Source organism: Falco biarmicus, chromosome 9 (assembly GCF_023638135.1).
Source record: "Falco biarmicus isolate bFalBia1 chromosome 9, bFalBia1.pri, whole genome shotgun sequence".
Classification (NCBI taxonomy): Eukaryota; Metazoa; Chordata; class Aves; order Falconiformes; family Falconidae; genus Falco; species Falco biarmicus.
Genome location: NC_079296.1, coordinates 52,193,646 through 52,215,886, shown reverse-complemented (window position 1 = coordinate 52,215,886; position 22,241 = coordinate 52,193,646). Strand labels below are relative to the sequence as shown.

General features: G+C 43.6%; 1 protein-coding gene across 4 annotated transcripts in view; it reads right to left on the bottom strand.

Annotated features, from left to right (window-relative positions):
• ZRANB1 (zinc finger RANBP2-type containing 1) overlaps nt 1-8,453 on the bottom strand; it is a 46,735-nt gene extending 38,282 nt beyond the window's left edge. Inside the window, exons 1-2 of one of the 4 annotated variants that reach the window (XM_056350759.1) lie at nt 8,189-8,453; nt 6,988-7,102 (exon numbers count right to left, since the gene is read on the bottom strand). The gene's annotated coding sequence lies outside the window, so the exon portion shown is untranslated. The remainder of the gene's footprint in view (nt 1-6,987; nt 7,103-8,188) is intronic. The other 3 variants (XM_056350756.1, XM_056350757.1, XM_056350755.1) reach the window with 3 other exon arrangements.
• Between the last annotated feature and the right edge of the window lie 13,788 nt (nt 8,454-22,241).

Sequence of the window (22,241 nt, the reverse complement as noted above, 5' to 3'; positions counted from 1 at the left end):
AGACAACCAAATCAAATCAGTGCTGAATCTGGAAACTCTGCATTAAGGGCAATAATTATGTATTATAATAAAGAATGGAAAGATTACTGCAAAGTCACAAATGTAGAAGCATTCTCTTTATTAGCCTGAATACATTGAAGCAAGGAATTTAACAAGTAAGCATAGCTGCTTTGATTGTTAGGACAGTTCTTTAGAAATGAAAGGACACTGTCCCAAACAGATCAGCAGAAAGGAGAAAATACTCTGTCATCTCAGGAAGAGAGCACCGAAATAGTTTTCTGCAAGCTGCTCTACAAGGTGGGGGTTTTTGCTTACAAAATTTTTCTTTCTTTACAGAACACCAGCCAGCTATTTGCAGTGCAGACAGCAGGAACTGGCCTCTCACTGCTGCGATCATCACAGAACGCAGAAAAAAGCCCTTTCTGATAAAATACAGATAAAAAGCAAGAACCATGCTGGAAGACAGAGGCTCTTGTCAAACCACATTATCCTTCCCAGTCTTATCCCAGTAAGAGCACTGCTCTCAAAACACGAAGCATCACCTTTGCTCTCCTCCGAGTAGTAGAGTTCCTCCTTTGCTCCCAATAACATGGATAACAGGGAGAATGTTGCTGTCTTAAGACAGGCGTCATTAAGATTGACACATATCTCAGTTCTGAAGACCAAATCATTGCTATGTAAATCACAACACAATCTATAAACTGTAACATTAACGGTGCACGAGAAAAGAAAAACTGAAAATATTTTGCTCATAACTGAGTAACTATTTACAATCTAGTACGTTAAATGAGTTTTAACATTTTTCTTCAATTTTGATAGTCTGGGCTGTCAACAAATACTCTGCACTGCAGATTTGTAGGTGTGACCTTTGTTACACGTAAGAGTGTATGACAAGTTGCAAGTGGGCAATTAGTTAAAAATCCAGAAGACTTGATCTTTCACAAAGAAACAACGCTGCAAGAAATGCAGTTCCCTTAACCAAAGTAATTCTGACAAAGTAGAAACTTTCGAAAACATTCAGAAGTATGTTCATTGGGTGAATTCTGACAGGCTTTGTTTATATATAATTAATAAAAAATTGTTTTAATTTTGATTTATGGATACGCATCTCATTTCAAAGCGCCCTAAGTCTACTGCGTTAGGTACTTATGATATTCAGAAAAATGATGCTGGTTTTGGTTCAACTTTCTTTTCAATATTCCATTCACACTTCCAGCCCAACTGCTATCACTTCAAATAAACCCTAAAGCCTGACTTTTCGTAAGCAAGAGAATTTATATGCAGTTTTAATGCAAAAGGATAGCTAATTTTGCAAACATTCTATGCAGTAAGTAGTCAAACGTTTTGGAGGTTACAGATCCCAGGAGACATCTGAAATACAAGATCTGACTGTGAACTTCAGGTTAGGGTGTAGACCTAACTATACAGACTCTTGCACAAAAGCTGAAAACTCATCACAGAATTAACAGGTATTTGACAATATTCAGCATTCACTCTTTCTGCTGTCTTTTTTTATTTTGATGTTTATCCCTTGAAGCATTTTTGTGCTCTTAACCACTACAGTTAATCCTGCTGCGTAACTTGCAAAGTGCAAGTTTCCATTCTATTTGCTACTCACTCCTCTGGGTCAAACTACATATAGCTCTATTAAATTTGTGACTAAAAGCAAGGAAAACTTTAACTGCTGTAGCAGCTTGCAGTTCAGTCCTCTTTCTTATTTCAGGAGAGAGTTACATTTTTCAGGTTTTTTTGGTTGGTTTTGTTTTGTTTTAAACTCAATTGAAAGTGAGCAACTACTTAATGAGATGTTACTACACATTAGGATGGACCAAATACAACCACTTACTTAGAAATCAATACCATTTGGTAAAACGAGAGTAAGCAGATCAACAGTTACATAATACACAGCATCTCCCACACAACCCTAATCAAAAAAACAAGCAAAGTGACTCAAAATAATGAGCTCTGATGAAATATTCACATAAATACAGCCAGCAACATTTAATGAATGTGATCATCATGAACAGTCAGCAACAGATAAATACTGACTCAAGATGTACAATACAGCAACATATGTAATAAAACACAACAGAATTGTTAAAACTTCATTTTTAAGACATGTGCATTGGACAAAGTACAGAAGTTGAACAAGGGCATTCTTTATTAGAAGCAAGATCAAATACAAAAATACAGTTTATCTGTGTTTAGACTATATGCCTAAAACACGTGACTCAGTTTTGTTTAGATCTCAGCCATCCTCACACAAGATGAGGAAAACCAGATGTCATGCTCTGACTAAAAACACACTGTGGAGTCACACATCAAACTTGAAAACACTTAAACCTGTCCAACAACCAAGGAACATTATATTAAGGCTTGTACATTTGACATTCAGTTCCACTAATTATCCTCTGGACCTCCTCAGTACTGGCTGATCATAAATTAGATCATGGCTACATGCAGACATAGTCACCATTTGGTGGAGAAAAACCACCTGCCTCCAAATGAAACAAGGAAACACACACTCAACATCAACTGTTGTGTAGTTTCCTCCTAATTAATGGCAAACCACTTGCAGATACAGTTAAGGACTGACGTCGGTATACACATGTGCAATTGGGCTATATTTAAGACTAGTTCTAGTAAACCATACAAGCTACACTATTAGCCAGCTCTTCTTAAATACTGGGTAAATAGCAAAATACTGAAAAAGGGGAGGGATGGTAAAAAGAGAAGCCAAAGTGCTACTATCACAGCACACATAAAAACCACTACTCTGTGTGTCACTGCTTCACATAGTGCAAAGAACTAGTAACCAATACCACAAGAAAAAGAAATTCAAACTCCTCCTAGAGAAGGAGTGGTATCAGTTTTAGGGAGGGGGGGGGAAAGACATAATTATTTTTTTAGCCTTATGATTAGTAACCTGCATTTTGCTCATAACTATCCAGCAACCCCCAAGTTATTCACCACAATGTACTCTGAAACTTTTTAGCATCTCAGGGTAACAGCTCTAAACAGTAAACCTTCTGCTTTTGAGGGGTGGGGAGTAACTTACTCCTAGAGACAACGCTGAACAACCTTCTTGAAATAAACCATTTAAAAGCCATGAGGTGACAATTATTTTTATCTCCGCCAAGCTAAACAGTAATGCAGAGAACAAAACTGATGTACGTAGCTCAGCAGACCACCGCAACCCTTCAGCAAGATAAAAATTAGCTTCTGAACAAGCACACAGTAAAGGGAAGCCTTTACAACCAAAACCTAAATCCACAGGCTCATCCGACAGATTGCATAAATGACAACATGATGATCAGATATTGTTAAGACACCTAGTACAAAGTACTCCTGACTTACCATGGTAGCATGAACTAAAAAAATGGAAAAAAAAGAGAAAAAAAATAAAGGCCTAGCATGAAAACAAGTATATATTCAACACTTCCTGTAGCTGCAGAAGATTTAAGACTGAGACCTGGAGATTGAAGCTGTTTCAGGGGAGTATTCAGATAGCAGCAACTAATAAACATGCCAGCTGTCTCTACTGAATCCCTGCTTAGATACTGGGAAGATGAATGGAGACAGAAGAAATACTTTCAAGCCCATCAGCCTGAAAGAAGTACAAATCAACACTTACACAATGCACTTACAGTCTTTACAACCACAATAAACAGGATTCTCTCCTAAACCCACAATCACCTTCACAAAGCAAATTTCCTGTTTTTTGCTAGAATTATCCACATTATGAAGTCTATGACAGTCATTTTTCTTCCCAGCTAATCAATGCACCGAGTCGCACGGTTATCAAATGAATAGACCTACAAAAGTGTGTGCAACTTCAAAGCCACTTGATCATAGATTACATAAAATATTACTTGATCACAATAGTTCTCATCTACTGGAAACAAAACTGATCACTCAAGTTTATTTTTCTTTCCAGTGTCACATAAACCATGGTTCTGACAATCTTCTTTAACTCAAGAAAACTAACTCCTGACTATCTCTGGAAGATAGCAAAACTCCAATGTAACTTAGAAAAATTTTCTTAACATCTGTAAACTCCCCGCCAACTCTGACTTTTTCTGTTTCATTAAAAACAGCTACTCAAGACTAGATGCTAAATGAAATCAAAGTCAAAGAATCACATGGAGGATTTTTAAACCATAACATTTGTTTACAATAATAATGGCAAACATAACCCAAATAAAACATCACCACAATTGGCTTCTGGCAAGGTGGGAGTAAGGAGAAGAAAAAAAAAAAAAAAAAACAAACCCAAAAACACACACACACAAAACCGTTGCCTCCTTGCTCACAGGTGATAGTTTCAGAAAGAAGCCCTACTGACACTTACCAAAACAGACACAGGTCCATACTTTCAGACCCCCATCCCCTGGACAGCAGGTTGCACACCTGGTATTCATTTTGTACCTAGCTCTCATTACTTCAAGTATTTTCAGATCAAGTCTGAACTCAACCTTTAAAGACAGATGTAAATTCTGTGCCTTCTCCAGCATCTGTTTTAGGAGTATTTTCCTTAATTTAAAATGCACATGTGAATACAAGCAAAATTAGCAGCCATTCTTAGCAAAAAAAAAAAAAAAATCCACCTTACTGGGGAAAGAAAAAAAAAATACTACTGCATTATTATTAGCAGAACAGATCATATCACGATAAACTCAAATAACTGAAGGGAAAAATGCCAACTTAATTATGCCTGCTGTACAGCAGAAGATGCAAAAGGGCTGCAAACATGACTGCTTCACAGGCAAGATGCTCTGTACATACCAGTAACTATGCTATTTCCAACATATTACCCTCCCATGTGCCTCCTAAAAAAAAAAAAAAAAACCAAAACAAAAACCAACCAACAAACAAAAAACCCACAACAAACTACCATTTCGTCTTCCTTCTTGAACCAAGGTCTCCATATCAGCCCCCTCTTGACAGCTCCTTCTTCAAATGTCACTGCACTCATTCTATGCTCCACCCTCTCCAACACCTCTCCTGGTCTTCAGCAAAATGAGGTTTTGCATAAATGGGACAGCAGCACAGAAAAAAAGGTGTTTTAAAAAATGCTAGGTGGATACAACTACAGTTCAACTGCAGAGCTTCTGAAAACCTGCCCATGCCACAAAAGAAGGAAACACAAAATCATCTGTATTATTAGAACGAGTTCTTAGAATTGACAGAAGTTCTCTTAATGTATGTTAACTGTAGGACACCAAAAAGGTAACAGTCCTATCATTAATCTTGTATTTCAAGAAAGTTCCAAAACAATTTACATACATATGAGAAGTTGCGCTTCAGCAACTGATGCTGCAAAATCACACACAGCCACAAAATCAATCCAATCCTGTGCAAATTAAAGCAATATCAGCTATGCAAGAAGTGCTATGAAAAAGAGTAAGTACCAGGAAAGCGTCTGAATTCCTAATGTTTGAGATCTTAATTAGAAGATAGAAGTTTTCTTTTTAAGGTATAACAAATTCCATTCAACTGACATTACAAAGTTATAATTATCTGTGATTTAACTGATTTTACCAAGCTATGCCATTTGACAAGTGAAGCAGTAAGCTCTTCATCAGCTGTGTTGAAAAAAATTCTTTCAACTCTGCCTCATTCCCCTCTTCATATGCAGTACTACTTAAAAAAAAATAAAAAACTAAGAACTCTGTCACAGCTAAGCCAGCCATTTTCAGCTGCCAAACTAAAGTTTAGTTCCATTTTAGTACCAGAAGACTGTGGAACATAATTCATGCAGTTAAAATGAGGATTACTTGTTGACATAAATTCTGAACAGCTCAAAATAACCAAGTCTTCAAACTTAGGGGGGAAGAAGGGGCATGAGATTGCTAACAGAACTGGCAGTAGCAGTTTAAATGCTTTGCTGTGATTGGTAGATGGTATATCACAATAAAGAGCATATTGACCTGAAGTTCTGTACAATCTTGACCCAGTGCAAAACCGGTATGGCAAAGGGAAGCTGGAAAGAGAAACTCCAACACCTAAGTTAATACCACATGAAGGAGCCTGTAAATCTCACGTTAAAGTGCCTAAGAGTACATCTGATTATTTGATTGACTGTATTAAAAATAAACTCCCTTACAACCAGTAAAGTATTTTCTAGTTACACTTCTGACTTATTTACAGATCCATCTTGCAAAGAACACCAAAGACGGATGGGATTTCCCATCCCCAAGGAATTTACGTATCGCGTGATGTACAATTAGCATGGCAATACACAAGGCCAAACAGGCTGTACACAAGGTTAAATAGGACTGAAAATGTTGCCCTGACCAATTTTGCATTTTAACTAGTCTCCCATTTAAGTCATGCCTCTGTGATGAATCCCATTGATGTTTTACGCCACTGAGCATTCCAATTAAATTAGTATTTTTAATTATACTTCTGAGAAAATGCTAATGGATACAACTCTACAATAACAGATCATGGCCTCATTGGTCATCCCCATATGCCAGTCCTCACTTAGGCAGCATAAGAGAAGTAAAGGTAACAATTTCTTTTTTTCTTCCAGAGTTACACCACGTAATTAGTTTCACAAATCCTACAAAATGTAACACATCCAAAAGCATTATTCTCTTTTAACGCTGTGACAGAATTAAATCAAAAGTGATCTTTTACATATGACATGCTAGACTCCGCATGCTGAGACACCAATTCAACTCAGCCTTCGGAAGGAGGCAAATGAAAGAGTTCCAGAACACCTCCTGCTGCTTACCTGCTTCCCCACCTCTGAGTAACCACTGGAAAAGGAGAGGGAGGGGGGGAAAACCAACCAAAAAGGATTCACAAATCTTTCCTACAGTCCCCGAAGACCAAATGCTAAATAAGCAGAAGGGAGAGCAAAACTTCAGTGCAACAAATATCTCCTGAACTACTCTTACAAGGCTCTTCTCACACCAGAATGAGCTTTAACACAGCACGTATTAGAAAAAGGAGGAACTTAATAGACAGAAGACATCTCACCTTTCAATCTGTGCATCAACAAATGTATCAACGTGTTAAACTCACATGCCAGCTTCACCACTTATGACACAGCAGGTTGCTAGTGAGCAGAGACTGTTCAAGCACAGCACAAAGCCTGTCAAACAACATTTGTGTACTACACCGGCTCCCAAGAATTCTAGAAAAAGTTGTCATTATTATCACTGAAAGTCACCGTGGCAACAAGAAGTTCTCAGCGGCTGCGCTGTGTCTACAGAGACCCAGATGAATCGTCTCCCATCACCTCTCCCACCCCGCTGCTGCCGGGAGAGCGGCTGGGTGCTGCGGGGCGCCGGGAGCGGGGGGACCCCGGGACTGGCGGGCACTCTGACCTCGCCGAGAAGTTTACCTTCCCCTGGCAGCCAGCTGCCGCAGCGTGGGACTGCGAAGGCAGAGCCAGAAAGCTGGGAAGGGGTTTGCCTCACTCGTTCATAGAAACTTTTCTCATCATTTTTAACCTCCGGCTCCCAACAGCGAGCTCGGCTTTGAGATACCTCCCACGGCGCGCTCCGTTCCTGATAAAGCACCGACGATACGCGGTGTCGTACGAGGGGCAGCATGATGGAAGTTGTGCTAACCCAAAATTCACAGGCACAAGCCAGCAGCTCCCATCACCCATCCTATCGGGCACACAGACCCAACCAGGCAGCTCCAAAGGGAAAAAAAAAAAAAAAAAAAAAAAAAAAAAGAGGAGGGAGGGAAGAAGTGGGAGGCAGCAGGGGCAGGATCTCGCCCCAGCAGACCGAGGTACCGCAGCCCAGCGCCGGGAGAAGCCGCCACAGGACAGAAATCAGAGTTTCCTGCCTTTGTAGCGAGGCTCCAGCCGCCGGGGCACGGCCGGCCGAACGCCGCCTCGCCGGGCGGAGGGCGGCACGCCGCAGCCCGCTGCCCGAGCGGAGCCCCCTTCCACGCGGGACGGTGACCCCAGCGGGGCAGGGCCGGTCACGGGGCCACGGAGGAGGCGACTCCCCACACGGCCCCTCGGCCGGGCCGCCCCCGCTCCCGCTCCGCCGGCGGCGGCCGAATCCCGGCGGGTCACCGGCCGGGGAGCCGCCGCGGGCGGGCTCGGTTCGCCCCCGCCGCCAGCCACCCCCCCCCCTTCCCCCGCGGGGGGGCTGCCAGCTGTTCCCCCCAGTGCCCCGTCCTCCCCCAGCGCTGCCCGAGTAAGGGAGAGGGGCTTTACCTCGCCGCCGCCGGGAGCCGTCCCTCGGGCACACGCTCGCCGCTGCAAACCGCCTGCACCCCGCGCCGCCGCCGCCGCCGCCGACCCCCCCCCCCCCCCCCCGGCCCGCTGGCTGCGGCGTCCTCTCCCCGCTCAGGACATGGTCTCTCCCAACGCGGCGGGCTGCCGCGGCCGCGGGCGTTCCCACTCGGCGCGGCGGGGGGAGCCACTCGCCCCGCTCCCCGGGCTCCTCTAATGGCGGCGGCTGGAGCGGCCCAAAGCAAAATAAACCCCCATACGGCCAGGAGCCCGCACGTCAGCCCGGCCTGCCAGCCTGCCCGGCGCCCATTGGTGGAGCCTGCTCGCTCCCCTCCGCCAATCAGCTTGCGCCTCTTTGGGAAGAACGGGTGATGTCATCCCTGCCGCTGGGGCGCCTCGCTGCGGGGGCGCTGGGCCTTGCCCCGCCGGCCGCCCCGCGCAGCGCGCTCCGTGCCGGCCCCGCCGCCCGCGGGCCCTCTCCCGGCACCGCCCACGGGCTCCGGCGGCCGCCCTGCGGCGTCTCCCTCACGCATCGCCCGGTCGGTCCCCTCGGGGCCACCCGGCCCCCAGCGGCCTCCCCGTTGGGGCTGGCGCTCGGCCCTGCCGGGGCCCTCCCTGAGGCAAACCTGGGTCCGCCTCGGTCAACAGCGTCGGGGGTAAGGAACGCATTAGAGGTGGAAACAAGACCGGCCGCTTGGCTTGACGGTGGTGTATCGGCATAAGAATTTCCTATGGAAATAATCCCTCATGAAAACCCCCTTGCGATGGCATGTGGTCAGGCAGCAGCCATCGAAAATACCACTTGTGTGGCAACACATCCTTCCAGCATCCTGACGGGAAGCATCTCCTGCACGGAATAAATAAAGAGAAAATGGCAATGGATTGTCTCACACTCAGGCTATACAACCCCCAGCCTTGGTAGATTCCCGTTAATTCCTTAAATTCTTCACTGCAAAATATTCCCTGAACACTGGTAAGAAATAAACTCGAGATTTTCTCCACATGTTGATTCCAGCCATTCCTAACTCGGCATGGTGAGTGTGTGGGGTTGGGGTTCAGGAAGTTCACCCTGGCCCGAAGGACTGTTCCGTAGCAGTCATGCAGTGCAAAGCCCATTCCTCTTCTCAGGCGACAAGGCCAGTAGCAACGGCTCTGCCAGCCCTTGGGTTCAGGCCTCGTGATAACTAAACAGTCATATCTTTTCTTTGTCTTCAACTCAAAAATTGTGAGTCTGCATCTTCCTTAAGCTGCTCTTGCAGGCTCACTGACAGAAAAAGTGTATTTGCCCACATCCTCACTTTTCCCTAATAGGTATAATTTGATACCTGACTTTTTTTGTTCCATCACAGTTCCTACTTTTTATTTCAGGCTTTCTGAGATGTTCTAGTACTTTTCTGTGGTTTCATTCCCTGTTCTGAGGGTGATAGAGGGGACTCTGTTAGCTAATGCCTTGGGCTAGGTGTTGCATTGGGAAACTCATCCCCTTCTGACCAGCTGCATCCACCCTGTCTTGTTCGGTCGGCATAAAAAAAAAAGCACCCGAGATGTTCAAGCAGAGCAGTGATGCCTTGCACTAGAGAAAATCTGTTTGTCCAGCAAACAACTAGAGCTAAGGTCAGGACAAGTACAATGTAATTGCTTATGGAGACTGAAATAGAAATTTGTCTCCATTTGCAATTAGATTAGTTCTCTACAAACATGAAAAACTGTTGGAGGGGAGGGTAATGTGATTTGTCTTTCCCAGACTAGTTATTTACTAAATTCTCTTTCAGACTCCACTGAACAAGATGGGCCCCAGTCTGCCTTTTGGGAAACATACCAACAATTACATATATTTAGCTATAGAAAAGATGGGGACAACTCTATTTTCTTTCACACACCCACATATAAGATCCAGATGAACTTGGATAAGTCATGTAGAAGTCCTTATCTTAAGGAATTGTGCCATCTCTGTGCTTAGAAATAACACAGAAAACGTTGCCCTTGCTCTTGGCAGCTAGGCAAGATGATGGAAGAGCTGTCATGGAAGCGAACAAGTAGTGGGGTAAATCCTAAATGCTGCCACAGCTGTACAACAATGGGGAATTCCCAGAAATAAATGTTCCAGATTAGACTGCATTAAAAGATAGGAAAACACAATGAATATATAATTTGGGGGGAAGTATCACTTCAAATTTTTCCAGAATATTTCCTAAACCTGTCAGAAAACCATTTGGTGATCACAGGAACATATTTGAAGCAAAACACAGTGCACTGCAGCACATTAGGAACATTTAATATAATTTCACAACTCAGAACAGAACTTTAATGAAGCGAGATTCCTATAATTTCAAAGACTTTTGTTGCATAGGTAAGAAAAACAGTATGACCAACTGAAAAAAACATTTTGAAGAATTCTAGAGAGAAGGTATTTTCATATCTGCACAGTTGTTCTGCAGAACTGAAGCATTACAAGTAATGAAACCGGTACCTGTATCGTGTATGAAGGTGAACACATAAGGGAAAATTGAATTTGAAAATAGTCACCAGAGCTGTTAGTTTCAAAAGTGAATCCTGGCAGCATCTCCAAATTACTGGGCATTTTTGATGTTGGCAACATTATTCCTAAGGCCATGTCTTTGGCTTTCTCTCAGAAAACTGCTGTCATCTCCCACCAGGTTTACCTTGCAGGGGTTTGCCATTTGTTCTAGACTTAAACAATAAAATACAATAGGAATGACCTTTCAGCAGTTCAGAACGCTGGTATTTACACGTATATTTTAGCCAATAATAGCTTTCAGACTAATAATTTGGAGAGAAACAAAAATCTACATGACTTGATAACCCAGTTCTCAATAGATTTGGTGTTTGATCACCTTTTTCTTTTTTAAATGTCAGAAAGATAATTCTATTTTTGTTAGAGGTAGCAGAAGTTGTATGCAAGTACTAATTTCCTATATTCCACCCCAAATTTTAATTTTATTCCATCGGTTTTGGGACAAATTTTAATTCCCTAGTAAGGAATTTGGAACAGTCATGTTCATTTGACAGCTTAATATGTTATTTTGGGAACTTTGCTTTGCAGAGCTGAATTCACTCATGCCTTAGAGATTATGTGCCTTCACACAGAGGGTGTGCAACTGCCCTCTGCAACCCAGAATAAACCCATAGCAAAACTATGTGCCTTCATTCACATCTAAAAATATGATTTGCATACGTATGTCTTCCAGCTTTCTTCTTCCCCCTGCTTCTCAAACATCATAAATGTTCCTCCAACACCCGCTGATTTCTCCCCACCTTCCTCAGCCATCCCAGGTCTCTCTAATCTCATTTCTTTCCTTCCAGTTCTGCTAGAACAAGAAAGAGCTGCTCAGGAATGAACCGATAGTAAATTTCCTTGTCAGAACTCACAGATTTCATGAAATCCGAACGGCGCACACGAGTCATGCAATTTCGCAGAAACACTGGTGGAACCCAGCTAAGAATCCCACCTGGTTCCTGCTCCTTGTCAGCCTGGAGCTGCACCACCGGCACTTGTGCAGCAGCCAGTAGCACAGACTGCCTGAAGCAGGAACCCTTTGTGCCTCTGAGGTGCGAGCCTTGCTGGCAGCCAGCGAGGCAGATGGCTGGGAAGTTCCCTTCCTTTTCTGCAAAGAATTTATAAATTTAGGATTTTTTCAGAATATCCCAGAATTGCAAATTGCCGCTATCTCCTATTAAAACAAGAGCTCTTTGCACCACGCTGCCTTACAAGATGCCTATTTTTTCTGTCCTGATGCTCACTGCTAGTAAAAGGTTTCTTCCTCAGCCCTCCCTGATGCTTCTGTTCTGATTCACCCTGCTTATAACCGAGCAAATGACACTGAAAGCTATAATTAGAAAGAAAGCATCAAAACGTTTCACAGTAGCATGTTTCCAGATGTTGTGTACAATAGCTGGGGAACTTAGTAAAGCAAAATTGTGCTTCAGGTAAGCAAAAAGACAAATACCAAATTACTTCACGCTGGCATGGAGTGTTTTTGTGCTGCAGCAGAATTGCCTCAGCCTGAGTGCAAAGATTACACCTAGTTAGCAATGTGTAAGTGCAGATCTCGCTCTTATGTAATTCTCTTTACCCTGGTAACTACTCGCTCTCAGGCAGAGCAGTGGCTCCCAGTAGGCAATTCATCCTTGGCTTATCCAGGAGCAGAGATGTACGTGCTCACCAGATGGTTATTTCTCACTAGATGAACTTTGAATATGCACAACTCCCTACTCACTCTGGCTCTTCAAATCCTGCTCTTGCCATTGCTTTATTCAGTGTTTTCAGGCTTTTTATGAGCAAGGAAGATTTGCAACTGAACTGAAACACTTAGATAAAGGGTGAGGAATAGAAATGCATGAAAATCCAAAGGAAGCACAGTTTTTGAAGCTATTGAGAACAGAATATTTTAAATAGTTGACTGATTTCTTATCACTTTTCCATCCTCTATCTGAGTCAGCCTCAGTCTTCACACCCGGTAGATCTCATATTTGTGGCTCCTTTTCCCACTTTAGTTGGAAACATAAAAATATTCAACTATTGCTAGATCACTATCCCCGCTATCCAGACAAGGATGAAGTCAGAGAAGGCATAATGCCCCAACCAAATCCATTCTTCAGCCTGCCACAGCTGTTGGGTGTTGTTACAGGCTGCCACCCTGAGACCTGTAAGCAAGCTTCAAATATTTGCAGCTGACCTCTGGCCAGGGAAGGAAGACGGGGTCCTTCCCCGACGTTACCGCATGCTCCTGGTCATGATGGGAGAGCTGCTGTGCTCACACTGGCCCTGGTCTGGCCCCATGGCTGCATCCAGTGGGAAATGGCTTTGATGATTCTACCCATTCTGTTGGCTCAGGTTTAGCTGTTTCTTAAAAAAAAAGCATCCTTCAGAAAATATTTTCAGAGTCACAAGTTTTCTCCTGACTTCCCCAGGAGCTGTGCACGGAGAAGGGATGTCATGCGTGCAGATAAGCCCTTCTCCTTTTTGGTTGTTTTTTTACTAGAAGAAAAGTAAGGGTTTACCCCATACCCTGAGCCACCAAACACATTGGCACGAGGGCCGGGGAAAGAGCAACTGCAGAGGAAGGTGGTCCTTTCTGCCTCGCGGTCTGTACCTCCAGGAAGAGCTCGCCATCTTCTCCCGGTGGGTAGGCAGAGGTGGGAGCAGCTTACATTGCACAGCGAAACACTCACCCACATGTTCCTGCTCTTCTTCAGCTACAGGGCTGCCCTGCTGCAAAAGCACCATGGCTTGCAAGAGGCACCTCGCACCTCTGGGTATTGGGTGTACGCCCAACGGGGGGGGGGTGGGGGGTGGGGGGGTGGCATGTGTGATTGTTTCAGGGACAAAATAGCTAGGAAAGATGGTGAATAAATAAATATAGCTAGAAAACACTGTGCACAAATATGACAAAAGTATGCGCTGAGTTGTTATCTCCTCAAGCACTTTGAAATGTATTTCAGTAGCAAAAGGAAAAAAGGTTAAAAGCGAGGAGCACTTGTAGTGAAAGCTTCAACACGCACCATATTTTTCTTGCTTTCTCTCTGGTTCTACAGGGAGAGGAGGAAGGGGGTGAAGGAGTAAATCCACTGGGATAGGGCTTTCCAGCTGAAGGGTTTGAGCCACATGATAGGCAAATCTTAGAAACTTTTCCCAGTTGGGCAGACAGTGAGTAGGTGAAGGCATCTGTGCTGGATGGCCAACAGAAAAGCAACGCACATAATATAAAATGGGATAAAAATGGGAACCTGGGAGGCGATGGGGTGGCTGTAGTCCAGCGTGCACATTCAGTAATGTTCTGGAGCCTCCAGGAGGCTGCAGGATCTGCCCGTCCCAGATGGTGAGCACAGTGTGGCTGCTGCCCTAGCTCTAAGCATGCATCAGCGGGTTTGTCACAGCAAAAGAATGCGGGGGGGACGGGACGGGACGGGACATGACACCACACAAAGTGAAGAGGAGAAAAAGAGGGAAGGAATTAAGGAAAATGTGAAACAGTCTTAAAAACAAAGGGAAAAGAAAAATACAACAGGAAAATACAAAGAGCTCTTTGAATGCGCTCTTGAAGAAAGTCATGAGGGAGGGCAAAGACAAGTAACAATGCAACTATAAAAGGAAGCAGCAGCCTGATTCCCTTTAGGAGCATGTAAGACATTTGTGAGGACTTGAGACAAAAATCCATGAGAAAAATGGACTAAAATCCATAAACTAATTGCTGTATAGAAATGTCAGGCCAAAAGAGTCTGGATTCCTCTGTGCAGTGGCCAGCATCTCTCTTCTCCTCAACAATGACAGAGTTAACCACTACCAAACACCGGGACCCCTCCAAAACGCTTCTGCAGCAGAAAAAGAAGTGTTGACAGAATTGTGGGGTGAGCGTAACACTGACTCCTCCAACGCTGCTAACTGAGGTTAGATAAAAATACCACATTATACAACCCCTGGTTTTGATGCCTAGGGTAGGTAGCTCCCTCCTCCGAGTACTGCTGGCTTTCCTGAGCCCCACGGAGGCATCACCTCCCCGAGCAGCCCATGAAGTCATAGACGCCGAGCTTTGCGGCCGTAGGTTTGGCTGTGGAGCTGAGAGGCAAGAACTCAGGCGTGTGTCTGCTTTAGGTGAGCACGCTCCTCCTCCTGTGTAGCAAGGCAGTGTTACCAGGTGGCATTAAAGTGCCCCAAACCTGAGCTGAAGTTGGGAGCCATTAGTGATGGGCGAAAGTGAAAAGGGTCATTACTGTAAAAGAAGGCTGCCCGTGAGCGTACGAGGCAACAGAGAAGGGATGTTCTTGCGTGCGGTTTGCAGAACACAGTACCTCATGCCCGGCATGATCAGTGTCAGCTAATCAGATTATTTGATGAGCCAGAGGGAGCAAAATCTGTCTTCAAGTTGACGTAATCCACTGGTAGACTGCTTAAGGATTCTGGATATGTTCACCCCGTGCTTCAGAAGCTTTCTCCTTACCTATTTATTGAGACTTACCCTTTTTATGAGCAAATCTAGGTTTAAAACACATACAGTTCAAATGAAAATCAGAAAACAGGTAAGAGCGAGGCTGGATGGGAGCGTAGCTGGCGGAGCGGTGCCCATTGCCACGCTGCCGGTTCAGCAGGGTAGTGACAGAATATCAGTAACACCAGGATAGTTTAGTGCTAACAGTGGAGACCTTATAAGGATGGTAAGTGATGAAGCTAAGGAACACACAAGCCTGGAATTAAAATGTGAAAAGGACGTTTTCCTGGAAAGTCCTGAATTTTGGAAGAGAATAGATTTTTATTTTAACTCAGGCCTAGCCTCGGCCATAAATTCTTATTACTTTAATACTTTTGCCTTATTTTTGAGATATGTTCTGCAAAAAATCTATACCTTCTCCCAGCACTTCTCATCACAAATAGGCTGCTTCAAAAACCGGATTAAAAGTAGCTTTCAATCTTATTCTTACTTTTAATCTCATAGAAAACCATTTAGCAGGATAACTCATAACTCTATGCCTTATTTACAGGTACAGCAAGGGGAAAATAAATCAGAGAAACAGAAAAATAAATAATTTTCAAATTACTTCCCTGGAAGGACAGTTCTTTCATTGCTTTTATTCCTAACCTTAAAATAAAATTTAGTAATTATACATTGAGCAACTATTGTTTACTTGTACCAGGCATCACAAAAGCTGCTGTGCCTTCCTTTCTTCTATGTTATGCTAAAATTATGGGTAGAGACAGAATGAAATAATTGCACTAGCACATTGTCTAGGATCACTGTCTCCCTCCCACTGCACAAAGAAATGCTGAAGCAAAGCTAAGACATTTATCGAGCAGCAGGAGCTCATTAGCTTGTTGTCAGTGCTCTCTCCCATTGATAGCTCTTACGTGGCTATCTAGTAGGTAAGCAGCATTATAAATAGCTTTTTTGTAGCACATGTTTCTGCTTTCATATGAAAGATATGTTTGTTGTCTCTCAAATAATACTTGCCACCCTGAGAAGTACAGATTCTGTGATTCAGGAGCGTGTTGCTTCAGTATTCCAACCACATGTCTCAACTGCATATGAGTTTGTCTTGCCTAAGCTGTTTGAAAACAGTTTAAGGTTCAATAGCCTCCACTTCCATAAGACAGATGGCTCTGGAACTGCCCATGTCCAGCGACAGTTGTAACTTTACAGGGCTTTACCACAAAAGGAAAATCTAGAGTATATATTGGGATTGTATGCAACTGAAATCACTTAAATGTTACAGCAAGATAGATCTTCCATAGAGGTCAGAGTAAGGACTGAGTATTAGAGAATTCAGAACTATATTCAACTGAGGAGTAAACTCCTGTTCTCAACAACTGATGCTGTAAGCCAGCCAGCTCCATGTATAATCATTTGTCTGTACATCTCATTACTGGCCAAGCAAAACAAAGCAGAGAGGGTGAGCCATTGACTTTACGTTTGCCCAATGAAATTCAGGTTAATCAATAAAACCAATTTTCCAGAATTATGCAAAATGTTGAGCTCCCGCTGAAGTAATTGGAAATTGGTGAAGCTGCTCGGTCTCACGAAGGTCATACTCCTCTGCTGGAGGCTGAACCTTTACAAACATTGAAATCCTTGACCGGTGGTGGTAGGGGGGTCGCATGCTTCTCTTCCCAAACGTCGCAGTGCCCTTCTTGCTGTGCCAGAGGTTTCATGTAGCCCAGTTTCCCCAGGACTTCCCACCATACATCTCTCTGTCAAGTCAACTGCCACCGTCAAGGGGCCTGGGAAAACACCCAAGGGCCAGGGAGAAAGTTCGGATTTGGACCTTTGCCCACAAGCCATATTTGATTGGTATAGAAAAATCACATTACGCTGAGTACATTAGTAATATTTGTTACACCACTGATGTAGACAGAATCCAGGCTATGCATGGCAGAAGCAGAGGAAGGCCGTTCAGATGAATGGGGCTGATTACTAGCATCAAATTAGGAAGCTTATTTCTCAAATGGAGCAAAAACCCGGTTGGATTCATGCTTTCCTACCACTCTGCGGAAGAAACAGAAGTTCTGCCATTTCATTTTGGTGTTCTTTTGTCTCGCCATCCCGGCTTTGAATTTGCCGCTCCCTTAAACCGAGTATACTTCTTGCCCAGAACAGGTTAGTCCTCAAGAGGTTTGATGTTGTTCTCGGGCGCTCAGCGGAGAGGTCAAGTGGAGCTGGTCTTCCCCTGGAGCACACATCTCCGGAGCTGAACCGTATTCGTTTCTTGGCTGTCTTCCTCTCACATCAGAGAATATTCCAAATAAGGTCCCACTGGTGTATTGCTCAAAATCAAAATAGCTTCATCATATTTAAGTTTGCGAACCCCTTGAGAAAAGTCCCTTGGATTTTGACTTCTCTTCAGAGCTGCTGACTGCCTCAGCATATGGTCCTGTTAGATCTTCTCAGTCGAACACTGTTAAATCACAGTTCTGTCAGCTCTCATATTTCAATGTTTTTCTTGGAATATTTGCTTTCTGTCCTAGACCTCCCGCCTCTAGAGTCAAGTGATTATGTTAGACTGAGGTTTTATTTTCAAAGTAGATTTCTAATCCTCAAGGCAGTGGAGAAAAGCATAAAATATGGACTAAATATAACCTCAGTGCAATCTGAAGGTTCAGAAACTAGAAGTTAAGACAAAAAAAGAACAAGTTCCTAAAAGTAGTTATTTAAAAATATATTTCAGATGTTTTTGAGGATGAGAAATTGGTTTTTTTCCCAATGTTTCTGACTGCCAGTTCCACGATGCAGAAGATGCTTCTTTTTGTGCCAGTGCTGGACCAATATCCCAGCTTAGTACAGAGGAATGAATAGATTTACTCTCGCCAAGAGGTCAGTCAGGCTGAGGTCCTTACACCTAGTAGTAATCATGGTCTTCCTAACACATGCCAGGAAAAATAAGGATATTGGCATCTGTGTTCTGGATTACAGTTTAGGTGGATATGTTCTGTTTAGCATTCCTTTTCTTTCTGTACCATCAGTTGAATTTGGACTGCGTGGCTGCAGTTATCCATCCTGAAGATGACTGTGCCATAGCTCTAGCTACACTAATTTCTTTGTATTTGTAGGCATTGTCTACAGCTTTACACAGCTTTGGTGTTAAATGTGTATCGGATAATGTCATGGAGTCATGGGATGATTTGGTAGGAAGGGACCTCCACAGGTTTTCTGGTTCACCCTCTGCTCAAAGCAGGGACAACTCTACGGTTAGATCCAGCTTGCAAGTCAGACCATGTTGCTCAGGGCCTTGGCTGAATCCCTCCAAGGATGGAGATCCCACAGCTTCTCTGAGTCCTGTTCCAGCATCTGACTGACACCAAATTACTATTTTTTTTCTAATATGTCGTCTAAGTTTACACTAGTTGTTTCCAAAATATGTACACACTGACTCTTCCCAGTGTAGTAAGCCTATATGAAGTTTAGCCAGGTTGTTTTTCATTGAGAGATAAAGTGACTAGATGTGGTGGGCTGACCTTGGCTGGATGCCAGGTGCCCACCAAGCCTCTCTATCACTCCCCTCCCCAGCAGAACAGAGAGGGGAGAAAATAAGATGGAAAAAAAACTCTTGTAGGTCAAGATAAAGGCAGTTTAATGAAGCAATAGCAAAAGTCCTGTGCACAGAAGCGAAGGAAAACAAAAGATGCAGGTGATGCTCGGCCACTTCCCGGGAAGCAGGGCTTCAGCAGGCGTAGCAGTTGCTCCAGAAGACAACATTGTAAGTAATGACTGCCCCCTCTTCCTCCTCCTTTCTCGTAGCTTTTATATCTATATGGTATGGAATATCTCTTGGACACCTTGGGTCAGCTCTCCTGGCTATGTCCCCTCCCAAGATCTTGCCCACCCCCAGCCTACTGGTGGAGCCAGCCGTGGTGCTGTGCCAGCCCTGCTCAGCAGCAGCCAAAGCAGGGGTGTGTTGTCACCACCTTTCTAGCTCCTGACGCAAGCACAGTGCTACGAGGGCTGCTGTGGGGCTCAGCCGGACCCGATACACGAGAGATCATGAAGCCTCACTTTGCTGAGGCTGCACGAAATAAGAGATTCTAGATTAGAAACACAAGCCTTTAATGTAGAACACCAAGATGATGTTTGGCTTCTTTTTCTTCCAGCCTAATACTGGAGGGGCCATGACAAAAATCATGATTTAATTAATATTTATCATACAAGTTTACAACCAGAACTGATTAAAGACCATTATTTCTTTTCTGCTTGAATTTTCAAACTTCTGAAACACTTAATTCTACAAAAGAAAAAAATATGGAAAACTTGCCAGAAAAAGAACAATGTTATTTAATACAAAAACTAAAATGATCAGAGAATGTGGGGCTTTTGTAACTTTTTCAGAAACTCTGGAACTTGCTCTCCAAAGCTGTGTGCAATCTCCTAAAGTCTCCAGTGTCCGTGCCCAGGAGCCCAGCGTGCCTGGGTCAGGGACGGACTCTGAAGCGATGGGGATGTCTCGTCATAACACGGGGCTTCCCCAGAGGTACACCATCAGGTTCAGGCCACCTCCCGGTCATCCTGGCAGACTGGCAGCACTTGTTAGTGTAGCTCAAAAATGTGCTGAAACTTGTTAGCTTGTGCAAAACATTTTGGTTTTGACAAACTGCAATTTCCCACAACATCTGCATTTTTGGACGCTGTCTGGCGAGCAGTATTTCCCATCTAAAAGGAAGCATTTTGTTTACCATCTAGCAGCCATCTCTCCAACAGCCATTACCTACAAGTTGTTCTGAGATGTGCAATCTTCTGAACGCAAGGAGAAAGCACCATACACAGCTCACCACCCTTGGAAATGTCTCAGTACATCTCACTGCATCTAAACTGGGCTAAACAAGTTACATGCTAGGCACACTGACCCCCGGGGGAATACAAACAATCTCGTTCAGACTACAGTCACATTATAAAGACCTAATTTAGTCCTGATGTTTCGAGATGCACATGCAAGCTGCTTTTTACAAGGTCACCCCCAGCAGAGACAAGAATATTTTTTTTTTTACTATTAGCATGAAGACCTTGAGTTTTGAAAAATGCCCTTGCCTTTCATCATCATCTGCATGCTATTTTTTTCCATCTTACTTGCATTAAATGGTCAGTAGAAGAGGCTGTAATTTATGCAGCACTCCAAACAGCTATCTCAGGGGTTACATGTAATGCAACCACCTTCATTTTAAATGCTATTTTTAAATAAATGGTCTCAAAAACACCGTATAGTTTTAAAACTAAAAAGACAATGGAGGCTTTGTGGTATGGATGGAAACCTGAACTGCATTTGGTAACAAACGAAAGCATTCAGCCTCAAAAATGATAACTAAGAAGAGACGGATTTTAAAAAATGGTAAAAGAATGCTAAAGTAAGACATTTTGACATTTAGGCACATTCTCTCCCTCTCCTTATATAGACTATTTTTAAAAGGTGAGTCCTGATCCTGTGTAATTGTCCTCAGGAGCTGGTACCAAACACTTGCCACAGGAAGATGACTTCACTCTGCCAGTCACTGATGACCCTTCCCTGTGGTACCCATTTCCTTGGGTGCTCTGTTCTTCTCCATCACCGTGACAACACTTCCCATGCCAGAGGAAATACTTAGCTTGCATCTTCCTGTAGAGTAGCAATTTCCCCATTTTCATAACTCAAGCCTCCCTCAGCAGAGCAGCTGCAGTATCTGCTTAGATTGTTGAGTATTTTATTTTTTTGGGTTTTTTTTTTAAGTCTTGATCAAATTAGTTCGAGGGAAAGATACCTACAGCATCTTAAAGAACAGCTGCTCTTTACAAATCAACCCCAGGAAATATTTTGTCTGTTTATACTATGAATTGGCAGAACACAGACTTCTGCGTCCTGAAGTATTCCATCATCTCCTATTAAAGAAGTAGGGAGCTGAATCTCGGCTCCTAGCTACAGATCACAAATGTAAGCGGGAGGAAAGTAAACATCCAGTTTAGCCTGCACCTCAATGTGTTTGCCAAGATCTATATCACATTATCTAGTTCCAGTTCATCTGAAGTCTCTCAACAATATCCTTAAGAAAATAAGTGAGTACATTGTGGGGTTTTTTCTTTTACTGGACATCAGTTAGTCCACAGTGCTCTCACATCCTCCTTGGCTAAACTGATCCATCTGAGATGGATAAAGATGTCTATAGACAAGGAATTATTTTCTAACCTTTGCCTGGCCAGGAGCCAAAGCAAGCTGTGTGATGTCTAATCTTACATTTGCACAGCGTAGCATGAAAAAGAAATGTACAGTGGAAGCCTGAAGGGCAGAGTCAGCTACTCCTCGGTCTGCTTTTCAGCACTAAGTGACATGGAAGTCTTTCCTTTCATTTAAAAAACAAATTTTTAAAATTTTTAAAATTTTTGTTTTGGCACAGTAACACCGGTGGTTGTGGGTTTGGGGTTCAGAGGCTTTTTTTTTCCTGCAGGATTTCTAATGGCAGCAAGGGTTCCTGATCCTGCATTCGTCATGCTTCTGCCAGCTTCCTGCAGAGCAGCAAGGACAGTGCCTGCGAACCTGTGTCAATCTGGTAATAAACAGTAATAATAGACTCTGAGCTGTCACAAGAGGTTACGACCAGGCCTTGTTTGGGTAATGGAGAATTCAGCCATGTCTGATGACTGTCAGCTGAGATGATCTCAGAGGGAAGGGAATCCGCCCACAACAAACTGCGTGTTGCCTGCCCACAAATACAATTTACCCCGCCACGGCGATGTCCCCAGCTTCTTCCCTTCAGCATCCCTGCTCCACTGTGCTCCCCATGCACCAGAGCTGGCATTAGCCAGCATGATCCTTGCAGGGGCACTCTCTGCTCTTCCCCACTCAGGGGGTCAAAATTGGATTAATTTTCTTTATTTTCTCCTTTTTTTTTTCTTTTTAAAAAGAAACCAGAATTTAAAAAGAATTTGTTTTCTCCTAAACATGATGTAAGTTCTGTGTTCTCGCTATACCACGGCTTGGGGGGGGGGGAGAATTTTAAGCCCTGCAAGGGTCCCACCTTTAGGGGTTCCCGACACCCTTGTACAAGTGATGGAGCTTCTACCAGACCTTG